Source organism: Suncus etruscus, chromosome 2, assembly GCF_024139225.1.
Source record: "Suncus etruscus isolate mSunEtr1 chromosome 2, mSunEtr1.pri.cur, whole genome shotgun sequence".
Taxonomy (NCBI): Eukaryota; Metazoa; Chordata; class Mammalia; order Eulipotyphla; family Soricidae; genus Suncus; species Suncus etruscus.
The window spans coordinates 110,783,003-110,806,310 of NC_064849.1; positions in this window are offsets into that span (position 1 = coordinate 110,783,003).

The window sequence follows — 23,308 nt, forward strand, 5'->3', positions numbered from 1 at the left end:
GGAGGGAGGTAGGAGAGACAGACAGACAGACAGACAGACAGACAGACAGACAGACAGACAGACAGACAGAAGAAAATTATTTTCTAGAGAAGCACAGAGAGAAAAGGACAGTGCTGAGGAGGGCTGCGGGAACCTGAGGACACTGAAGGCAAAAAATGTGCACTGGTGAAAGTTGTACGTTGTATAACTGAAACTCAATCATGAATAACGTTTTTACTGTATCTTAAAGTGATTCACTCAAAATTTATTTTAAAAGAGTCTGTATATTAATTATGTAATTGGGTAAAAAACTATAGGCAAGGGGGAGAAAGTGAATATGACCAAATGATTCTTTTATGGCCCTGTAGTCTAACCTTTCCTTTGGAAGATTTTGAAGGAATAAACTGAAAAGATAATTTTACTGTATTCCTCTATTCCTATTTTATTCGAATAACAAGCTTTAAATCCTACCAACGCTTATATTGAATTTTCACTTTAGACTTAAAGATTGTTAAATGTGGGGGAAAAATATTTTTAATTTGCATCATTTATATAATTTATATTTTGCACATCAAATTATTCAGAAGTGATTAATGGTTATAGTTCAAAAGTTACTACTATTAATGTCCCTATGTTTATTCTTAGTGAGATTGAATTTACACCTGAAAAAAAGTAAAATCATGTCAAATCAAATATTAGACACCTGGGATTTTTATATAATAAAAATTGGGGCTGAATGACAGGCCTTGATTGGACAGTATGTGCCTAGCTACATCCCTGTAGTCTCAGGTCACCTTGGCACCACCACCAAATCAATGAACCTTAGCATCTCTAAACTCAAGTAATATCATATATGACCGGACAGCATCTTAAAAATGTCAGTTTCACAAACTCAAGGGATTATCTCTCCTGGATCCTGGTCACTGGTCTGGTGGTGACCCCTGCTCACCATGAATAAACACATATATAGTCAATATATATAAATATATCAATAATAGCAACAATAAGAGTAATAGAAAGGCATACGACTGCAAACATTTTTTATTTTGTGAAGTATGCATGGGTTTAATCAGTCTTCCTATCATTTTAATAATGAAACATTACATAATTTTACTCTTCAACAAATTATGGCAGACGTTCTTTTGGGATAAAAATTTCTTTTAGAAATTAGTAATCTTAAAAAAATCAGCTTTGAAAGTGGTTTAATATACCCTAGCATCTATATAATGGTTTTAACTCTGGATTCTGAAAGTGACATAATAAATATATATAGGGAATGAAGAGTACAGGTATTTACCTTTTCTCTGTTTAATTTGTTTGTGTGTGTGTGTATGTGTGTGTGTGTGTGTGGTTTTGGGTCACACCCAGTAACACTCAGCGGTTACTCCTGGCAGGCTCAGGGGACCATATGGGATGCCGGGATACGAACCATTGTTCTTCTGCATGCAAGGCCTTACCTCCATGCTATCTCTCTGGCCCCTCTCTGTTTAAGTTTTTATTTTTAAAATTCCTATTCCAATATATTAAAATCAATAAATATTTGCATTTTAACATGTATTATATTTAAATGATAAAAATTAAAATATGTTATGCATTATTTTATTCAGATTCTTTATTGTGCTCACATAATCAAGTAATTTGTAACAGTTATTTTAATTAATAAGATATGAAAATTTAAACCTAAAGTAAAGTCACTATAATTATTGGTATGTACTTTTGTTTAAATTTATGAAATTTCTTTTCATTATTATTAATTATTATTATTATTATTATTATTATTATTTTGGTTTGGGAACCACCCAGTAGCACTCAGGGGTTACTCTTGGCTCTGTGCTCAGAAATTGCTCCTGAAAGACTCAGGGAATCATTTGGGATGGCAGGGATTGAGCCCAGATCAGCTATGTGCAAGGCAAATGATCTACCCACTGTGCTAATGCTCCAGCCCCTGAAATTTATTTTCATCAATTTATATTATTTATGTATTTATGCTCGGGTACAATGTTCTAAGTATTGCAGAGTTTTTATTATAATAATTTCCTTTTCACATGTTGTAGAGAGCAAAATTATAAAAATGTACTTTTCTGATTGATTTCCATTGTTATTTTCATCTTTTATAGATGGGTGTGGTGATACCATCATCTAAAAATAAATTTAAAAAAATTAGAAAGTCAAAATTTGTATTCTAACCACAATTTGCAACTACCAATATTTCATTCTATACATCTCCATTAGAACTTCAGGGCTTATACTTTAATTAACTTTGAAATATGACTCAGCATGAGCAGTGTTGCAGATAAGAACTGGAGGGCAGCACTGGTATGGAGGTCATCTGTATTTTAATACATGCCAAACCATATTCTGTAGGTTATAGGCTCCCTAGAAACAGAAATTCAATCAAAACAGTATTCAAGCATTATGTTAATAGTAGAATAACAATATCTATAAAAGGCAAATAAAAATCATATTCAATAATTAGATAGGTTGACCCTAAAGCAGTTGTAAGAAAGATATTGGCATATCTCTTAGGAAACTTTTGAGTTACTTTGGTCCTCAAAATTGTTCACTACAATTGAGCCAAGGGGTTCAACAAGTTTAAACCATATTGATGATTTACTGAATACAGACTACTCTGGAAAACGGAGTCTTAGTCTTCCACGGCGAGTAATTAGAAAATTATGTGAATTTTAATAACTTCCAACACTCTCATTAACTAAAAAGTAATGAATCTTTAGTCCTGATAAAAATAATTTGGACAGTAATTCAAAGCACTTATTATACCACATTTGTTTCTACTTATAAAATATCAGCACATTTCTATTTTAATTTTTCCTTTTCACTGGAATTAAATCATCTAAAATAATATACAGTTTTTTGGCATGCCTTAATACATGTTTCCTTGATTATACTGGCTCTCTCAAAAGAAATTTGAGACAAGAATTTATATCCTTTCCTAAAGAGTGAAATACCCAGGAACAAAGTGATGTTCAAGGATGACTATACTAGGTAAATCAGCAGACTACCAAACACCTGGAATCAAGAAAAAATAGGTGTTTAATCTCTGAAGGGCAGTTCAAAGATAATCTAAACATAGTCCTTGAAAGTCACACTATTCAAGGATTCAAGAAAAACAAATTGAAGCCTTCTCCACACCCCCAACCCTACCCACCCCATTCTGCTTTTTAAAACAACTTTCTTTTCTTTTTTTTTTCAAAATTATTCAGAGAATTTATTTTTCAACTACCTTAAGTCTTTACTGTCCCCACCCCCACCTTGGGATTTCTTTTTTAATTTTTATTGTGGTCAAAGTGAATTACAAATCTTTCACAGTAATATTTAAGACACATAGTGATAATGAATGAGGGGCATTCATTATGTTGTCCTCCCTTGACCTCTCCTTCCTTTACCCTCGTGGTGCTAGTGCAACTATTCACCCTTTGTACAGCTTATTGTAGATTGGGTGTCAATTTTTTATCATTAAAATAACTTTTTTAATCTATTTATCAAAGGTTTATTCTATAATCCAGGAATATTAGATTTAGCATTTATAGAAATATGTTGTTGGCTATAATACTTTAAATATAGTAATAATTATCTTTACTTCATAAGCATTACCTTCTCTAATGGGTAATTAAATTTTTTGGTAATGCTTCCAAAGTCAGGTAATATTTGGGGGTGTTTTTTCCCTTAACATATAGTTTCATAGTAGAGAATTCATGGTCAGTAATCAGTCACGTTATAGTTATGATTTTAAGACTCATGCGTTTTCTCATCATCTAGGAAGAAGAGTATCCTAGCTCTTTCAAAAATAATAAATGACTTTGTTAATTATTCAAAGTGTCAAAGATAATCATGGAAAACACATTAAATCATTTGAAGATGGTACATTAAAAAATGCCCCCTGAGAAGTTGTTCTCTTTAAGCTGCCTCTAGTTGACTAATCAAAACTGAAACAATTTTTTTTTTATCACTTGGAGCCAGGAAGCTGAGTAAACATCAGGTTTCTCACATATTATATAAATTTAGAAAACAATGACAAGTTAATATTTATTTTATGACATTGAATAGCTATTTTGAAGACCTAAAATTGTAATATTTAGGAAAAATGATGCAAAATCTCACATGTATTAAAAGCTAGAGTTCTGGGCTTTATGGAATGAAAGCCAATTGAGATTTATTTGTTCCTTGGTTTTAAAGCAAGCTAATAGCCTACAACTTAATTTTTTATTTTAATACTTAGATGATAGGAGTAACTATGAAGTTAGGGTTACTGTGCTACTTAAAGGCAGTATTGAGGCTACAGAGAACAATTTATGTAAACATTTATTCTAATGCTATTAGGCTTCAGTAGATAAGCCACTTCAAAAATTATTGAATGTTCTCTTTTAAATAGTGTCAAACCCAACTACTTTCAGTCAAAATCCAAGAAAATGTATAATAGTTTAGACTATCTAAATCATTGAAAAGAATTTGATGGCACTGAAATTAGTAGGAAAAATACCCAGGGCTAGAGCGATAAGGTACTTACTTGCCTTGCATATAACCAACCAGTTAATATCCTCAGTATTATACATAGTCCCCTGAATACCACCAGAGTCTTTCCTGAACACTGGGCCATAAAAGGTGCCTAAGTACCACTGGATTTTGGCCACAACCCTTCCAACAAACCCAATTATGAAAAAAATACAAATGTTAGAGGTGAATTGCTAACTTCAATCTGTAGATTAAACATATTTATTTTTACCTATCTTCTGAAATAAAGAATTTCATCATCCTTAAGAGCACAGATTATATCTCTGACTTACTAATATTGCAAAGTTGAAATAGTTATTCATTATCCAGCTTAACTAGACTGATTCTGATATTAGAAGTCTTTCTAATTTCATTCATTCACTTTAGAACACATTTATGCCAGGTTAAAAATACTTATTAAGGAAAGCACATGTATTCAGTAAATTTTGCAGCACATTATTCACAATATATTTACTGTGAAAGATATAACAAAATTCTTTGTGGAAATATTTACTGGGACGTGTGATTACAAATACTTTATTTGGGACAATTTTAATAAACAACAAATTTTGGTTCTATAATTTGAAGATATTTAAATCTATGTTCTTAAAATATTTTTTTGTCTGAATAACACTATTGGAGTTATTCAGAAGTTACTTTATCATAGAAGTTATTTATTGTCATAAGAGTAATGTTACAGGGGCCAGAGGGGTAGCACAGAGCGGTAAAATGTCTGCCTTGCCTGTGCTAGCCTTGTATGGACTGTGGTTTGATCCCCCTGTGTCCCATATGGTCATCCAAGCCAGGAGTGATTTCTGAGCTCATAGCCAGGAGTAACTCCTGGTCATCCTCAGGTGTGCCCCCCCCCCAAACCAAACAAACAGAAAAAAAGAGTAACATTACTGAGAGAGTTGTTATTTCCTAGCCTGTATTCTGACTCTCTAGTAATAAACTCTAACTTTTATATGTACTGTGAATAAAGAGCACATTTGTCCTATCATACCTATCTAATAAATTGTACTTAATAAGATATAAATTAGTGATGCTTGACCATATTTTAATGTTTCTTATGTCTTTGACTTTTTCCCCCATTTTAAAATTCTATATCACATTATCATCTTATTGCCTAAAGTTGGAAATGATGGCTGGGCAGTTGTAGTAATTATATTGTGTCAAAAAGTGATGAATCAGAAAAAAACAGGGGTCTCTTGGAAGAAGTTACTATATCAATCCTGAAAAATCCCTTTCAGATCATAGAAGAATTAAAAGCATAACATTGTTTAAAGCACTGTTATTTTGTATTTTTTATTTCTAGTTACAGTCATCCCAATTTTAATAAATTCTTTATTTAAGCACTATGATTACAAAATTGTTCATATTCAAGTTTCAGTCATAGGATGTAAAGCACTCTTTATCAGTGCACTTTTCTTGCCACCAATGTTCAGGAACCCTTCACTTTGCCCCCATCCCATCTGTTTCTGGAAAAGGCATTTTGGTCTCTCCTTCTCTGTACCTCTCTTTCTCTATTTTTTCTCTTTTGACACTGTGGTTTGCACTATCATTAATGCCATTAATGTCACTTTATCACTTTTCTGCACACACATATTTATCCAAAGTGACAAATTCCAACTACCATTGATGTAGTGGACCTGTCACTCTGGAATTATTACCATACTGCCTTTTCTTTTTTTTTTTTCTTTTTGGTTTTGTTTTTTGGTTGTTGTTGTTGTTGTTGTTGTTGTTGTTTTGGTTTTTTGGGTCACACCCAGCAGTGCTCAGAGGTTACTCCTGGCTCTATGCTCAGAAGTCGCTCTTGGCAGGCTCAGGGGACCATATGGGATGCTGAGATTTGAACCACCGTCCTTCTGCATGCAAGGCAAACACCTTACATCCATGCTATCTCTTTGAATCTCTTTTATTTTTCTTACACCCACAAATTAGAAAGATTATTCTATATCTATCACTCTTCCTCTGACTCATTTAACTTAGCATAATAAAATCTATTTCTATCCAGGTATTAGCAAATTTTATCATTTCACTTTTCTTTATGGCTTCATAGTATTCCACTGTGTAGATATTTCTACAGTTTCTTTAGCCACTCATCTGTTGTTGGCACCTGTCTGTTTCAAAGCTTTCCCTCTTGCCACTTCTATTCAAGTTAGTACTGGAAGTACATACCATAGCAATCAGCAAAAAAAAGATATCAAGGGCAACAAGATAAGAAATTAAGAAGTTAAGCTCTCTCTGTTTGCACATGCTATTATATTATATTGAGAAAAATCCTAAAGACTATACCAAAAAGCTTCCAGAACAAGATACTTGTATAGTAATGTGTATAGTAATGTGGCAAGCTGGAAAATTAGCCCACAAAACCAAAAATATTCTATATACAAATAATGAAAAAAAGAAAGAGAATTTAAAAAAATCTCATTTATAATTGTGCCTCAGAAAATAAAATACCTTATAATCAACTTAGATAAAGAGATGAAGAACCTATCCAAAGAAAACCACAAAATAATTCTTCAAGAATTTAAAGAGGACACTAGTAAATGAAGCAATATATGCTGCTCAGGGATCCAGAAAATTAACATAATTAAAATGGCAACATTCCCAAGGCATTGTAGAGATTTAGCGCAATCCCTATAAAAGTACCCATGACATTTTTTTCAAAGAAGTAGATCAAACACTCCTGACATTTATTTTGAACAAAAAATGTCCTTGAGTAGCAGAGCAATCTTTGTGCAAAAGAAGATAGAAGGCATCACTATCCCCAACTTTAAATTATTTTATAAAGCAATATCAGTAAAACAGCATGATATTGGAATATCAGATCAATAGAATATACTTGAGTATTCCGAGTTTGACTGCCCAAGTATTTAATCAATTAACTTTTAATATGGGGGCAATATATATGAAGTGGAGCAAGGAAAGCCTCTTCAACAAGTGGTGCTGGGATAACTGGTCAACTATAATAAAAATTAACTCAGATCTCTAATATCATGCACAAAGGTCAAATAAAAATGGACTAAAGACATTTACATCAGTCCTCAAACCACAAAATATATAGAGAAACACATAGGAGAAACACTCCATGACATTGAAACTAAAGTCATCTTCTTTTTTTCCTTCCTTATTATCTTCAGATTTTAAAATTTTATTTATTAATATCTTTAAACACCTTGATTACAAATATGATTGTAGTTGGGTTTCAGTCATATAAAGAACACCCCCCTTCACCAGTGCAAAATTCCCACCACCAATGTCCCAAATCTCCCTCCTCCCCACTTCAACCCCACCTGTACTTTAGACAGGATTTCCACTTCCCTCATTTACTCACATTGTTATGATAGTTCTCAGTATAGCTATTTCTTTAACTGTGCTCACCACTCTTTGTGGTGAACTTCATGTTGTGAGCCAGAACTTCCAGCCCTCCTCTCTTTTTGCCTCTGAGGATTATTGCAAAAATGTCTTTTATTTTTCTTAAAACCCTTAGACAAGTGAGAATATTCTGTGTCTATCTCTTTCCCTCTGACTTATTTTACTCAGCATAATAGATTCCATGTACATCGATGTATAGGAAAATTTCATCACTTAATCTCTCCTGACAGCTGCATAATATTCCATTATGTATATGTACCACAGTTTCTTTAGACATTCAACTGTTGAAGGGTATCTTGGTTGTTTCCAGTGTCTGGCTACTTTAAATAGTGCTGCAATGAATATATGTGTGAGGAAGGGATTTTTGTATTGTATTTTTGTGTTCCTAGGGTATATTTCTAGGAGTGGTATAGCTATATCATATGAGAGCTCAATTTCCAGGTTTTGGAGGAATCTCCATATCACTTTCCATAAAGGTTGGACTCAATGACATTCCCACCAGCAGTGAATAAGAGTTCCTTTCTCTCCACATCCCCGCCAACACTGCTTGTTCTCGTTCTTTGTGATGTGCACCAATCTCTGTGAGATGATACCTCGTAGTTGGTTTGATTTGAATCTCCCTGATAATTATGATGTGGAGCATATTTTCATGTGCCTTTTGTCCATTTCTATTTCTTCTTTGTCAAAGTGTCTGTTCATTTCTTCTCTGCGTTTTTTGATGGAATTAGATTTTTTTTTCTTGTAAAGTTCTGTCAGTGCCTTGTATATTTTGGAGATTAGCCCCATATCTGATGGGTATTGGGTGAATAGTTTCTCCCACTCAGAGGGTGGCTCTTGTATCCTGGGCACTGTTTCATTTGAGATGTAGAAGCTTCTCAGTTTAATATGTTCCCATCTGTTTATCTCTGCTTCCACTATTTTGGAGAGAGCTGTTTCCTCCTTAATTATATTTGCTGGTTCTTTGAAAAAATAAAAAAGATTGATAGACCATTGGCATAACTCACAAAGAAAGAGAGAGAGAGAGACAAAATTGATAAACCATTTTAGAAATGAAAAGGGGGAGATCACAACAGATATGGCAGAGATTCAAAGGGTAATCAGAGGCTACTTTGAAAAACTCTATGCCTTCACATATTTAGTCAAGTTGATTCCAAGATATTTGAGTTTGTGTGGTAAATATGTGAAGGACCTATACAAAGAAAACTATAAAACTCTGCTCCAAGAAATAAGAGAGGACACACGGAAATGGAACACATACCCTGCTCATGGATTGGCAGGATTAACATCATCAAAATGTCAATACTCCCCAAGGCATTATACAGATTTAATGCCATCCCTCTAAAGATACCCATGACATTCTTCAAAGAAGTGGATCAGACACTTTTGAAATTCATTTGGAACAATAAACACCCTCGAATACCTAAAGCAATCATTGGGAAAAAGAATATGGGAGGAATTACTTTTCCCAACTTTAAACTGTACTACAAAGCAACAGTTATCAAAACAGCATGGTATTGGAATAAGGATAGGTCCTCAGATCAGTGGAATAGGCTTGAATACTCAGAAAATGTTCCCCAGAGATACAACCATCTAATTTTTGATAAAGGAGCAGGAAATCCTAAATGGAGCAGGGAAAGCCTCTTCAACAAGTGGTGTTGGCACAATTGGATAGCCACTTGCAAAAAATTAAACTTAGACCCCCAGCTAACATCATGTACAAAGGTAAAATCCAAATGGATTAAAGACCTCGATATCAGCCCCAAAACCATAAGATATATAGAACAGCACATAGGCAAAACACTACAGGACATTACAGGCATCTTCAAGGAGGAAACTGCACTCTCCAAGCAAGTGAAAGCAGAGATTAACAGATGGGAATATATTAAGCTGAGAAGCTTCTGCACCTCAAAGGAAATAGTGCCCAGGATACAAGAGCCACCCACTGAGTGGGAGAAACTATTCACCCAATACCCATCAGATAAGGGGCTAATCTCCAAAATATACAAGGCACTGACAGAACTTTACAAGAAAAAAACATCTAACCCCATCAAAAAATGGGGAGAAGAAATGAACAGACACTTTGACAAAGAAGAAATACGCATGGCCAAAAGACACATGAAAAAATGTTCCACATCACTAATCATCAGGGAGATGCAAATCAAAACAACGATGAGATACCACCTCACACCCCAGAGAATGGCACACATCACAAAGAATGAGAATAAACAGTGTTGGCGGGGATGTGGAGAGAAAGGAACTCTTATCCACTGCTGGTGGGAATGCTGTCTAGTTCAACCTTTATGGAAAGTGATATGGAGATTCCTCCAAAAACTGGAAATCGAGCTCCCATACGATCCAGCTATACCACTCCTAGGAATATACCCTAGGAACACCAAAATACAATACAAAAACCCCTTCCTTACACCTATATTCATTGCAGCTCTATTTACCATAGCAAGACTCTGGAAACAACCAAGATGCCCTTCAACAGACGAATGGCTAAAGAAACTGTGGTACATATACACAATGGAATATTATGCAGCTGTCAGGAGAGATGAAGTCATGAAATTTTCCTATACATGGATGTACATGGAATCTATTATGCTGAGTGAAATAAGTCAGAGAGAGAGAGAAAAACGCAGAATGGTCTCACTCATCTATGGGTTTTAAGAAAAATGAAAGTCACCCTTGTAATAATAATTTTCAGACACAAAAGAAAAAAGAGCTGGAAGTTCCAGCTCACCTCAGGAAGCTCACCACAAAGAGTGATGAGTTTAGTTAGAGAAATAACTACATTTTGAACTGTCCTAATATTGAGAATGTATGAGGGAAATATAGAGCCTGTTTAGGGTACAGGCGGGGGTTGGGTGGGGAGGAGGGAGATTTGGGACTTGGGTGATGGGAATGTTGCACTGGTGATGGGTGGTGTTCCTTTTATGACTGAAACCCAAACACAATCATGTATGTAATCAAGGTGTTTAAATAAAAAAAAATTATGCATTAAAAAAAAAAAAAAAGAAAAACTCTATGCCACCATAAGTAAGAATCTAAAAGAAATGGATAAATTCTTGGACACTTATAACCTTCCATGGTTGATGAGGAAGATGTAGCATATCTAAACACTCCCATCACCATTCAGAAAATTAAAATGGTAATCAAATGTCTGCCCCAAAACAAAAGCCCAGGCCCAGATGGATTCACTAACAAATACTTTCAAACCTTTACAAAGGAACTACTACCAATCCTGGCCAGTTTCTTTTATGAAATTAAAATAAACAGGAATATTTCCAAATAGCTTTTCTGAAGCCAACGTCACCTTGATACCAAAACCAGACAGAGATGCTCCCAAAATAGAAAATTACAGACCAATATTCCTGATGAACACAGATGCAAATATCCTCAACAAAATCCTGGCAAATAGAATCAAATACCTCATCATGGTGATCATTCATTACAATTAAGTAGGTTTCACTTCAGGAATGCAAGAATGGTTTAACATATGTAACATATTATGTTCAACATAATATACAACATCAACAACAAGAAAAATAAAAATCACATGGTCATATCAATAGACTCAGAGAAAGCATTTGATAAGGTCCCACACCCATTCTTGATTAAAACTCTGAGCAAGATGGGAATGAAAGAAACATTTCTTAATATAGTTAAGTCCATCTACCACAAGCCAATGGAAAATATCCTCAATGGAGAAAAACTAAAAGCCTTTCCTCTAAATTCTGGTACAAGACAGGGCTATCAATTCTCACCACTGCTATTCAACATAGTACTGGAAGTACTTGCTATAGTAATTAGGCAAAAAAAAAAAAGATATCAAGGGAATCCAGATAGAAAGAAAGAAGTCAAACTCTCACTGTTTGCAGATGACATGATACTCTACTTAGAAAACCACAAAGAGTCTACCAAATAGCTTCTAGAAACAATAGATTTATATAGCAATGTGGCAGACTACAAAATTAATACACAAAAATCAATGGTCTTTTTATATGCCAATAATGATAGGAAAGAAATGGACATTAAGAAAACAACCCCATGGGCCTGTGAGGTGGCACTAGAGGCAAGGTGTCTGCCTTGCAAGCACTAGCCAAGGAAGGACAGCTGTTGGATCCTCCGGCGTCCCATATGGTTCCCCCAAGCCAGGGGCAATTTTTGAGTGCTTAGCCAGGAGTAAACCCTGAGCATCAAATGGGTGTGGCCTGAAAAAAAAAAGAAAGAAAACAACCCCATTCATATTAGTACCACAGAAACTCAAATATCTTGGAGTCAACTTGACTAAAAATGTGAAGAACCTATACAAAGAAAACTATAAAACCCTGCTCCAAGTAATAAGAGAAAACACACGGAAATGAAAACACATACCATGCTCATGGTTTGGCAGGATTAACATAATTAAAATGGCAATACTCCCCAAAGCATTGTACAGATTTAATGCGATCCCTCTAAAGATACCCATGCATTCTTCAAAGAAGTATATCAAACATTGTTGAAATTCATTTGGAACAATAAACACCCCGGATAGCTAAAGCAAACCTTGGGAAAACGAATATGGGAGGCATTACTTTCTTCAACTTTTAACTGTATTACAAAGCAATAGTTATCAAAACAACATGGTATTGGAATAAAGACAGACTCTCAGATTAGTGGAATAGGCTTGAGTTCTCAGAGAATGTTCCCCAGACATACAACCACGTAGTTTTTGATAAAGGAGCAAGAACTCCTAAATGGAGCAAGGAAAACCTTTTCAACAAGTGGTGTTGGCACAACTGGCTAGCTACTTGCAAAAATTTGAATTTAGACCCCCAGCTAACATCATGTACAAAGGTAAAATCCAAATAGATTAAAGACCTAGATATCATACCTAAAACCATAAGGTATATGGAACAACATGTAGGCAAAACTCTCCATGACATTGAGACTAAAGGCATCTTCAAGAAGGAAACTGCACTCTCCAAACAAGTGAAACCAGAGACTAACAGATGGGAATACACTAAGCTGAGAAGCTTCTTCACCTCAAAGGAAGTAGTAAGTGGGATACAAGAGCCACCCACCCACTGAGTGGGAGAAACTATTCACCCAATACCCATCAGATAAGGGGCGAATATTCAAATTATACAAGGCACTGACAGAACTTTACAAGAAAAAAACATCTAATCCCATAAAAAAAAAGCAGAGAAGAAATGGATAGGCACTATGATAAAGAAGAAATAGAAATGGCCAAAAGGCACATGAAAAAATGCTCCACATCATAATTATCAGGGAGATTCAAATCAAAACAACTATGAGATACCACTCACACCACAGAGATTGGCACACATCACAAAGAATGGGAACAAGCAGTGTTGGTGTGGATGTGTAGAGAAAGGAACTCATCCATTGCTGGTGGGAATGCTGTCTGTTCAACCTTTATAGAAAGCTATATGGAGATTCCTCCAAAAACTGAAAATTTAGCTTCAATATGATCTAGCTATATCACTCCTAGGGATATATCCTAGAAACACAAAAATACAATACAAAAATCCCTTTCTTACACCTATATTCATTGCAGCACTATTTACCATAGCAAGACTCTGGAATCAACCAAGATGCCCTTCAACAGATGAATGGCTAAAGAAACTGTGGTACATATACATAATAGAATATTATGCAGCTGTCAGGAGAGATGAAGTCATGAAATTTTCCTATACATGAATGTACATAGAATCTATTATGCTGAGAAATCTATTGAGAGAGAAAGATGCGTAATGGTCTCACTCATCTATGTGTTTTATGAAAAATGAAAGACATTCTTGTAATAATTTTCAGAGACAAAAGAGAGGAGGGCTGGAAGTTACAGTTCACTTTATGAAGCACACCACAAAGAGTGATGAGTTTAGTTACAGAAATAACTACACTGAGAACTATCATAACAATGTGAATGAATGAGGGAGTAGGAAGCCTGTCTAGAGTACAGGTGGGGGTTGGGGTGGGTAGGAGGGAGATTTGGGACATTGGTGATGGGAATGTTGCACTGGTGATGGGAGTTATTCTCTACATGACTGAAACCCAACCACAATCATGTTTGTAATTAAGGTGTTTAAATAAAATGTTATTAAAAAAGAGAAAAACTGGTAAGTCTTTACCTGAAAATTTATGTCTATTATGAACTGCTTATCCATTGACTTATGATTGATTATAAAGAGAAAGTAATTTAAAAGAATTTGTTTTTGTAAAAGGTGGTTTAAAGTGAGAGGTATATGGGATATTTTATTTTTATGATTTATACCAAAGAAGAGATAATAATCTTCTCTGATAAACATTTCAAAGATTAAGCCATATTTTATTCATTATCTATTCCTAAAATTAAGTAACTCAATTTATAATTATTTTTTATTTTTTTAAAAAGTAGTGTGAGATATACAATGAAAATTACATTACAAGTACCAGAGAGCTAGTGCAGAGGTTTAAGCACCTTAATTTAACATGGCTAGTCCCAGTTCTTTCCACTGTACTGCATGTGGTCTCCTAAGCTTCAATAGGAGTGACTCTCAAGTATAGGGCCAAAAATATACCCATTGTATGATCCTCACTCTACAAAAAATAATAATAAATCAATAAAATCAAAGCATCTGTGATATTCATTTTATTGACTTAAGATGTGCGTTTCCTAACATAAAGAGCATGGAAGACAAAATACTGGATAGAAAAAGTATAATTTCACTTTCTAGCTTATTTAGCAAAGATGGCTGAGTTTAGTGGACTTATTCAGTAAATTTTAGAAAGGAATCTGATCTGAGCACATAGATGTCTGATTCTTCAACAGATCAGCTGGAACTGGACCTAGAATATGAATCTTACAGCACTATGCAGTCCACAACTATGTCCACTCAAAGCTAGACACCCAAACATATGACACCTTCATTCCACTACTTGACTGCAATTCACACTTGATTCCTAGAACCAATTTAGTTAAACTTTTAAAATGAATTCATAAGGTCACTTCAGACATGAAGAAATAAACATTATTAATTTGCTTGAGGGAGTTTGTGCATTTGGCTCAATAGAGCATATAAAAATGACCTGCTGATTCTTCCACATGAATGTCCTTTCATCACCTCAGACCCAACAGACTTAATCTAAGCACTTAATTTCTCTGAACAGAATAGTCTCTTTTGAACTTTTTTGTACATTTTGTACACCTGCATGATCCTCCAAATAAAACTTGCTTGAAAACTTTGAATTTTTTGGCAATAGATCTTAGTTTTAACTTAAACTTAGTTTAGCAATAGAAACTTATTTTTTAATTTCAAGAATTGCAATTAAAAGGGGTAAAGGAAGACACATTTAATCCTATCAAAATATTCTATAAAAAGTATTTGTATTATTTCTAATAACCATTATTATTATCAAGTTTAAAATTTCAAATTCTCATTAATTGCCAAAGTCTTTATGTAATGCTAAACTGCAAGGAATGAAATGAAAGCTAGTGATTTAAGAGTATTTAGAGAACACTGGAACTTCATAAATAATTGGACATTATAAATAAATCTACTTTGTGTATCTACTTTCACATAAAGAGAGTTAAAGACGGAAGTAGAAACAAATATTATGGTGTTTTTTGATTAAAATTGTAGCCATTACTTTGGATAATACAATATAACACTGAATTTTTTCCTTCTCTCAGTGAATGCACAATTCAAATATATTTTGTCTGACTCAGATTTCTTAAGTGAGATAATATTTCTTAACTACTTGAAGATCATCTGGGGGTCTGAAACATCATTATGATAAATTAACATAAGTGGCTCATAACTTAAATAAGGAAAACATAAAATCTATGTGTATATACATATATGTAAAAAGTCATACACAGGCATACAAAAACACATACTGATTGAAAAGGCCAAATGAAATATTCCACTTTAAATCTCCTAGAAACTCTCCTGGAACCTAGTATTCTGTTCTTTATAGTGGCGTCATGGCTCAGAAACTGATTATAAGGATATGATAATTCGGGAAATTAAGGAACACATGCAGGCTACTCTCTCAGCAGGCATTCCTTCCAACAGAACAACTAGCACAGCTGGTCTGCTCAGCCCAAGTGCAGACACAGCACTGGGTCCCACTTTAAAATCACTCCTCAGCATATCAGGGATTTCACAATTTAGTCTTTGCAAAATACTCTTATGAAAATAATTTTCTGTTTGAGGTATTATTGCAACTCAATGCTGATGTATAGTAGACTCCTCAAAAGAATATATTACATTATATTATTTCATAAAAATTAAACCAAGATGAAGGTATCAAGTAACTGCTTTTAATTAGACAGTCAATAAGTTTAGACTTGTCATATAGTCTCAGTTACATCAATTATAACTGTTTAATTTTTTAATAAAAATAAAAATTATTTTTAATCCATTATCTACCAGAAAAGTTACTAGCAGTTAATGACTGGTCTCTTAATTTATACTTTAAGGGTTTAGTATAGTCAAAGAGAATGTTATCATTTACTTTTTGCTTTGTTCCTAAAAAAAGTGGATAAAAATAAAATGAGAATGTATGAGGAAAATGGAGAGCCTGTCTAGAGTACAGGCGGGGGTCGGGTGGGGCGAAGGGAGACTTGGGACATTGGTGATGGGAATGTTGCACTGGTGATGGGTGGTGTTCTTTACATGACTGAAACCCAAACACAATCATGTATGTAATTAAGGTGTTTAAATAAATTAAAAAAAATAAAAAATAAAAAAAAAGTAGGGGGAACGCCAAACCCTGCCACTCCAGCACCCCTTTTTTTCTTGTTTTGTTTTGATTTATTAGTTTTTGACTTTATTTTACTTCTCTTTTTTTCTTCCACTTTTCTCTTTCTTTTTCACTCTTGTGGTTATTATTTAGTGTTTTTTTTTTTTAATTTTTCTTTGCTGGTGCATCTTTTTTCTTTTATCTTCCATTTTTCTTTCTTTTTTTTTCTCGTCTTTCTTTCTTCGGTAGTTGTTACCAATTTTTTTTTCCTTTTTTCTTATCCTTTTTATCTTCAATAATGGTAGAATGGATGCTCAATCTACAACAAGCTGTAAAGTGGAGACCAGTTGCACTAGCATTCTGGGTGGGTAATGGAGGGAGATATGGGATGCATACTGGGAACAGGGCTGGAGGGAGGACAGCACTGGTGGTGGGAATGCCCCTCATTCATTGTCACTATGTACCATAAATGATGCAATGAAGGATTTGTAATGCACTTTGGTTACAATAAAAATTTAAAAAAATATAAAGCTATTCCTTAGAAATTCTAATTATCTTTAAAGCAATACTTAAACTAAAATTTTATAAGCCAAATATTATTAGGTTAAATATTTATCCAATCATCATAAATCTCCAAATTTCTTTTCATCAAACTGAGTTACTTATAAATTATAAGTTTTACAAAACTAAAATAGTACCTTATACTAACATGGCAAGATAAATAGAAACAAAGAATTTTAGATCAGCTATAAGCAATTTAATTTATAAATAGCTGAATTACTATAAAAATACAAATTCAGAGACCGGAGCTACAGCACAGCAGTAGGCATTTGCCTTGCACACGGCCAGCCCAGGACGGACCTGGGTTCAATCCTGGGGGTCCCATATGGTCCCTTATGCCAGGAGCGATTTCTGAGCGTTTAGCCAGGAGTTACCCCTGAGCATCATCAGGTGTGGCCCAAAAAACAAATATAAATATTTGGACAATTCTAAGAGGTTCCTCAAAGGGCTGCTGTGAACTGTAACATAGATGTCCATTTTTGGACATCTATGACTGTCCATGGACATGATGAATGATCCATTTAACCCCATCTACCTCTCCTTTCTCCCAAACTACTTTATATTCATTTCTCAAAACAGTTAAAAATCTTTTTTTTTTGGCTTTTGGGTCACACCCGGTGGCATTTAGGGGGTACTCCTGGCTCTGTGCTCAGAAATCACTTCTGGCAGGCATGGGGACCATATGTGATACCAGGTTTTGAACCACCATCCATCCTGGTTCGGCTGTGGACAAGGCAAAACACCTTACCATTGTGCTATCTTTCCGCCTCCACCTTTATCTAAAAATCTTAACCTAAGTAGAGAACATACTATGTGCCAGGGACTATACTAAGTAATGTTATGATTGATACATATAATCCTCATAATTAACTTAAAAATAATACTGTGATGAAAATTATTTTACAACCTAAATTAAAGCTTAAGTAAATTACGTAACATTTCATTTATTAAGGGGGCAGGACTGGCAATTTAATCTTATATCTTTAGTTTGACAGCCCATGATATTACATCACTACATCTCTTATACCAAGTATTTTATTTATGCCAGCATTACATTTGTGACTTTTTTAGTAAGTGATATTTAAGAGCTCTAAATAATTTATATAGTTCAGAAATTCTAGAGGCAAAGGCTGGGTTAGGATTCTTTAACAAACTACCCATTTGAATCTTAGGTACATTAAAAGTGCAAAGTGATTACTTTTTTGTTTAAATTTTTATTTTGAACAAAGTGAATTACGAGTCTTTCCCAGTAATATTTAATGTACATAGTGATAATGAATCAGGGCCATTCCTACCACCAGTATTGTCCTCCCTTCATCCCTGTTCCCAGCATGCATCCTATATCTCCCCCGAACTGCTAGTCTCTTCTGGTCCCCTTTGTGTATAACTTGTTGTAGATTGGGTATTAATTCTTTTGTCATTGACTTTGGGTTTGGTGTTTAAGTCTGACCATTTTTTATTTCTACTTAATGATGATATGAATATTTGGTCCTGGTTTTATCCATTTTCCCCCTCAATTTATGATGCAGAACAAGATGATTCAAGTTATGTGGTTCTGTTTGAAAAGAAAAGGAAAGAAAAAAGAGAAAGTTGGTTACTATTTTGAAGGAAAATGTAAAGTTATTATCAGCCAGACATAGTCATCATTAATTTATCTACAATTGATAATTTTCTATTATTTAGTTATTTTATTATTCATTTTATTTTATATATTATTATTTATTTATCTACTAAATATATCTACTATTAATATTGAACCTATATTAAAAATGTACATTTAGGGGCCTGAAAGGTTGCTCAGTGGTAGGCATTTGCCTTACAAGCGACTGACCTAGTACTGACCCTGGTCCAATTCCATGGTGTTCCATATGGTCTCCCAAGCCAGGAACAATTTCTGAGTGCAGAGTCAGGAGTAAACTCTCAGCCTCACAGGGTGTGGCCCAAAAACAACAATCGAAAAGAAATGTACATAAAAAGAAGCTAATTATTAAATGAGAATTGAATCTGAATACAGAAAAAAAAATAAAAGGCAGTATCTTCACAACTGGTTGAAGTAGCCAGTTAGTGGCTCTAATGCCAAAGGAAATTATTGTAGTTACAAGCATCCTGACCACAATCTGAAATTACTACGACCTAGTAGAGAGAGAAGAGACTATTTTGTATGTATGTGCTGCTAATTTTGATGAGGAGAAGCATTTCTAGTCGTTCAAGCCTGGTGGTTCAGTGCTGAAGCCTGGCAGTCTTACTGAAAGTGTTGAGAATGAGACAAAGAGCCACACCCAGTAGAGATCACTGGGGACAAAGAAGTACCAACGATCTAATTAAGAGACTTCTATCTAACCAGTGCTATCTATGACTTTGCTGAAGCAGATTACTGTAGGGCATGTAGAGCCTGAAAAGATGAGGAAGGAGTGCTCCTGCCTTCCTGTTAGACTTCACCTCACCTGGTAAAGTGCCTGGGAGGAGGAAGACTGGGCAAGTTAGTCATTAGCATCATTAATACAATGTGGATGCTAAGGTCCCACCTGACTCACTAAGCAGACAACAAACTATGCTTAAAGTTCCATTTGACTTTTACAGTGCTAGAACTTGCCTCAATGCTCTGTGGTATTGCACGGCATCATCTCAGACTGGAGTGAGGAATTGTTCTTTGCAGAAAAAGAAAACCTCTACTTAAATTTAAGGATCATTATTAATAAGTGTACAAAATAATTTTAAAGAACTGAAGAATGAAATAAGAAATATGATGGGAGATAAAGAGAGGGAATGCATGCTATTGCAGAAAAGAAAGAACCGAACATGCGTGTCTCAAGTGAAACGTGAGTGACCGTAGGGTGGATGTACACAACTTGCCACTGCAAAGTTAGTTTAAAATTTTCCAAAACCACCCACAGTTGGCAGTTTTGAAGTAGATAAGAATATGTTGTGAGGGTGATGTCAATGGGAAGAGTTTCTTGGAACTCTTGGTGGTCTTCTTTCATGTTCTTAACACAAACTTTTGTTGTGAGAACTTTCTTGATAATGTTTCTCCTATGTGGCCTAACATGAGCTAGCACAGTTAAAATTTTATCTGGCTTTCTGAGACTGGAGAAATAATACAGTGAGTAGGGAACTGACCTGATTTAAGTCCTAACATCCCATATAGTCTTGTGAACACTATTAGGCATGATTCCCGAGGGTAGAACCAGGAGTATTCTCTGAGATTTTTTGAGTGTGTCTCAAAACAAAAACTAAATATCTGACCTTCATTTCTGCATGCCTATGAGGCTCTATTACACATATTTTGGAGCTGTTTTGGGGTTGCAGACACAGTGGATTTTTTAGTCCACGTTGAGATTTTTGTTACATCAGAACAACTCATTGCCATCCACCCCTTCCCTACTACTCATCCCATCTACAACAATAGGAATGTATTTCACACTTATCAGCTATATCTTCAGCCTAGAATGCAAACACTTCTATAAAGTAATAACATAATAGTGAATAACATGTAAACATGTCCTCATAACATGTAAATATTTCCCAAAGATTCTCAATAAATTTATATTTTATATATTTTGGTTCTAGAACAACCAGTGTTCTCTGAAATTTTTGATAATGCAATTGCTTTAGGAATCACTAATACTGACTGATTTATATCCTTTATTTAAGATAAGAATAAGCAATTCAATTTCTCTTCATTATAGTGAGGGACAAAAGAGGTTATAAAGACATTGAAAGTCTGATCATGTTTCTCCTATGCCCTTGTACAAATGTCCGTTAATTGAAATTGTATACTTTAATCTTCAGGGGGGACTATCTCATTTAATCCTAACAGTACTGAAATTCATTAGTGGTAGAACTTTAAAAAAATTTGTCACCATCTGATGAAAATTGTGTGGGAAAAACAATATTTCAACTTAGATAAGATTTAGTCATTATTGTGCTTCTTTAGAAGAAGTTGCCATCTAGCATTTCTTGAAGTGCAGTTCTTTCAGATATTTAGTAGTGCAATATGTGTCAGTATGTGGAATGTCACAGTATGCAAATGGTACCCAATCCCAGAATATTCTCTAAGAAATTGTGTGGGACATATTACGGAAGTATTCCCTTGAGGACCAGAAATATGGGCATTTGCATATAAATTTGCATGTCCAACTAGGGTATTAAACTATGTAGCAGTTTAGAAATGTCCTTTCTTGTCTAAGAAAATTCCTGTGATGCTGAAGTAAAATTTTGCCCTCATTTTAACATTCAAAATGTTAAAATACATAGTGGATTTCCTTTCTTAAATAAACAACCAAGTGTTAATATAAATATATATGTATATATAAGTCTTTTAAATTAAGAGTACCTATAAGCGCCATATAGCCATTTATGGGCTTAATACATTTGTAAATTCAGAGAAGACCCAGGCACTAACTGAATGGTACTCGTCAATTCAGCCTTCAATACAACATAATTAATGAGACTTTCTAGACTATTTTATTGCTAGGCTCTCACAGAGGGAGAAATGTTTTCTGGCTTCCCTATAAAACATAAGACCCAAAGCTCCTCTGTCTCTGCTGCCGGTAAAAAAAAATAAATAAAAATAAAAAAAGGATTGGTTGAAGCCAATGTCTTTATTTTTTTTAAAACCATAACATGAATAATAGATTCTGGTAGCATGCTTCCAAGAGACAAACAGAAACCTCAAGTTTAGAACTGTGTATTCTTCAGATGAGTATTACCTATTTATTATACCTGAACTTGGCACTGTTGTTAGGCCATGGTCACTGTGGCAGATTTCCCATTGTGACTAATCTTTACTTGCTGGAACTTTAAACAGTTACAAATGTGCCATACATGTATGTTTTAATTATGGTAATCACTGTGCCCTGACATTCACTCAAAGAAGGCATTCTATATTCATAGGCAGCACTTGGAGTGTCAGAACAGCATGCCCTTACTTGGCTACTTTCTTAATAGCACATTTACTTCTGTCACAGATTTGGTGTCCTGTGCCCATGTGGTCTGACTAATATTACTGGTCCTACAATTATTTTGTCACTATGATGGTTGAAGGGTGATCTATGAAAGGCAGTGCTATTCCCCACCCTCCCCCTTTCATATTGATGGCTCTTTCTGGCAGAATCCACAAGAATAGTGGCAGATATTCTAATTTTTATGTATATTATGCCAAATTTTAAGAGGAAAATTGCAAAGAATAATTAAAACTCACCACAGAAAATAGTATAGCTAGAAACTACAGGTTTTATTTTTGTTATATCTACTTACCTTATAAGAAAGTGTGACTATGAGAGAGCAACATAATAACATTTTTATGTGATACATAATTTTTAATTTGATTATTTTGTTGGGGCTGAGGATTGAAATCCTGAACTTGAATTTTTAGTAAGTTAATAGCAAGGCTAATATTCATCATCTGTATACAGAAAATGTCATTTGTGCAAAATATTCACTTCTAGTCATGCCAAAGTGATACCAGAAATGAATCCTTTTTTTCCCTTTTAAATTTTCTTAGAGCTTCTTTATTTTTGCACTTAAAATATCTAAAATTTCTCACTTTTAAAGTGAAATCTGTGATGTTGTCTTTTCAGTACAAGAAATCAACCATTGGGGCCGGGCGGTGGCGCTGGAGGTAAGGTGCCTGCCTTACCTGCGCTAGCCTAGGAGACGGACCGCGGTTCGATCCCCCGGCGTCCCATATGGTCCCCCAAGCCAGGAGCGACTTCTGAGCGCATAGCCAGGAGTAACCCCTGAGCGTTACCGGGTGTGGCCCAAAAAACCAAAAAAAAAAAAAAAAAAAAAAAAAAAAAAAAGAAATCAACCATTATGGTACATAATAAAATGAATCTGGAAATATGTTAATCCCCTACTTATTCAACTGTACTAGAGATTTAATATTGATATTGCTGGGAGCTGAACAGGAGCCAAACTAATTCCACAAAAGTGCTTTATCTGCATATTAACTACTGAAAATGCATGGAGATACAATCCTATTTATGCTACTCGGCAGCATCTGATGTGATTTAGTTTTTCAAGCTCTTCAATGTTTTAAATATGTTCTTATGCCCCCTTTCCCACTTACTTGAAGATGAATGCTCCTTTCAGTCAAACTTTAGGACACCCTATATTATACATTCTTCAAATGTAAATATTTATAGAT